Below are 2,500 nucleotides of genomic sequence, written 5' to 3' on the forward strand. Positions count from 1 at the left end.
TGTATAGGTTAAAAGTTAAAAGTAACTGAACAAGGCACCAAATGATGAGCAGAAACTAACACTTGCACTGTTAGTAGATTTCGTAATTTTACGATAGAATTCCTCACAGATCGTATTCTGCTTTAACGAACAATGTTCGTCAAATCCAAAAATAACGAACTGGTTCGCAGGCAATAAACAAATTGTTCGTAAATTTATAGACGCACATTTCTGACAGGAGTGCACAATGACATGGATACTTACATATCTAGGAAGAATTACAAACTTTTCGTCATTTAACAAGTATTCGTTTTCTAAGCGATAACGAAAAGTTCGTGTATTAAATTTAACAGGTGTTTGTTCGTTAATTTACGATAACATCCCCTACAGTGTAGTAAACGTTTCGTTAACTAATGCTTAATCTTTGCACATCACAAGTAGTTGTGAGATATTTGCACTTTTTTTTACCAGTAGACATGCGTATGCATTTTATACGTTATTACGCGCAATCTGGGTTGTACAAAACTAACGCTGGTTACAATCGTCCATAGCTTATCAGTGTGTGAGGTACCTACTTTAAAACTCCGAAGCCTTTTCATACGCCGCCGCATGGACAGCCGGCGGGTTCGGCGGGTTCGGGTCTGCTGCAGCTCCTGCTGTTGCTGCTGTTGCTGCTGCCCTTGTTGCTGCAGCTGCAGCTGCTGTCGCTGTCGCGGTCCGGATCGGGTCTTAGCCATCTGCAAAAGAGCAACAAAACCGAGGGGTGGATAACTCCCCTGCCAAATGTACACCTCTAATTTTGCCCAATTCAAACTAATTCAGACCAATTCAATCTAATTCAAAAGTAATTCAACTAATTCAGTCCAATTCAAGCCAATTCATGTCAATTCAAGCCCATTCAAGTCAATTCACGCTAATTCAGTAGAAAAAAATCGAAATAATTCAAACCATTTCAAATCAATTCTACCAATTCAGTCCAATTCAAATTCAGTTCAAGCCAATTCAAGCTAATTCAAATTCAATTTTTGAAATTTGTACACCCAATTCAGGAGTTATCCACCCCTCGAACAAAACACAGTTTTCTTTTGAGATAGGAAAGGCAGGTGTCTCAGAGCTTCTTCTGAACTGATGTTCAACTGTCAACTATTTCCCCATAACAAGTCAGGTCAGCCGCTGACTCGACAGGTAGGGCCATAGGCACACTGTTTTTCAACGAATGTGACGTCACATTCGTTTCAATGTTAATCGTGTCACGTTCGTTTGAATGTTGTGTCATATTCGTTTACAGTGGCCACTCGCATAGCCGCGCCTCTCATAGCTGCGCTATGCTCTGCTAGCCTGACCCCACTGCTCACCGCCATACACTGTTGGCGTAGATTCTGATTGTTCTCTGATTACTGTTCACAGGCTTTGAAGCTAAATAACACATACAGCACTGTGGCTTCATCCTTCGGCCGGCCATCCAGCGGAGATGGGGGTCCCTCGCATAGCCGCGTCGGCCTACAGAGGAGAACCGTGAGGCGCGGCTATGCGAGTGGCCACTGTAAACGTGAATCGGCCAAGCCTGGGCGCCATTAGAGCATCACCTCACCTGAAGTCACGTTTAAATGAATGTGACACAATATTCAAACGAATGTGACATGTTTCACATTAAAACGAATGTGACGTCACATTCCTTGAATAACAGTGCAGACTTCTTGTTATTTGCTGGGTGGGTAAAGTTTAACCAACAGGAGAACAAGTGTGCGAAAGACAAAAGAGGGGTGAGGAGTGGATGGGTGCTGCGTTCTAAATTGACCATTTCGGTATTAAGAAAACGTGTGCAAAGTGGCTTGCTGGCATCACAACTTATTAGCCCTCAAATCTGGGAGATCCTCAAAGTTTTCCCCTTATCTCCTTTGAGGATCTCCCAAATTTGAGGAAAACTCCTCAAATCTCACCTCAGATTTTGAGGAACCTCCTCAAAAAATAAGAAAGTTCCTCAAAGGTTCCCTTTTCCCTGAAAAATGGGTCATTGTTTTTGCCGTGAACACTGTTAAAAATAAATTGTGATTTTACAACACTTTTACCATACGAAGAGATCTGAAAATCACAATACTTTTCTGGGAACCAAAATCCCAACACTTCTTCGTACTTTCCCAAAGTATCTACGTGTTTTTCATCTGCAACATTCCTTTGTAACCACTCTACAAAGAACCTTCGTTTTACTCCATGGAATCTGCGAAATTAAGAAACTCCAACATGTCTCCGTTAAATTCTAAAAAAAAATGTAATTTTTAATGGGTCGGTTTACTTCACATCAATAGCAAATAGAGTAGGCTATTATTTCTTGCATCTGCACCCCAGTTAACAAAACTGTTTCAACATCACACCATTCAGTTTTAAGATGTAAAGAAAACGATACTTTGTTGGGAATTCGGAAACGTTTTGGGAACTTTTTTCACGTATAGAATTCTTCGTGAAGTTCTGACTTTTTTTTAACAGTGAATAGAGGGGGCTTATGCAATCGATTTCGTGTCAG

The 2,500-nt window shown here is 41.0% G+C and overlaps 1 protein-coding gene across 1 annotated transcript in view; it reads right to left on the reverse strand.

Moving 5' to 3' along the window:
* LOC113207377 (uncharacterized) overlaps positions 1-2,500 on the reverse strand; it is a 38,085-nt gene that overhangs the window by 1,506 nt on the left and 34,079 nt on the right. The window contains exon 2 of the transcript XR_008012347.1: positions 555-716. The gene's annotated coding sequence lies outside the window, so the exon portion shown is untranslated. The remainder of the gene's footprint in view (positions 1-554; positions 717-2,500) is intronic.

This window comes from Frankliniella occidentalis, unplaced genomic scaffold (genome assembly GCF_000697945.3).
Source record: "Frankliniella occidentalis isolate FOCC.00 unplaced genomic scaffold, Focc_3.1 Scaffold11, whole genome shotgun sequence".
In the NCBI taxonomy this organism is placed as follows: Eukaryota; Metazoa; Arthropoda; class Insecta; order Thysanoptera; family Thripidae; genus Frankliniella; species Frankliniella occidentalis.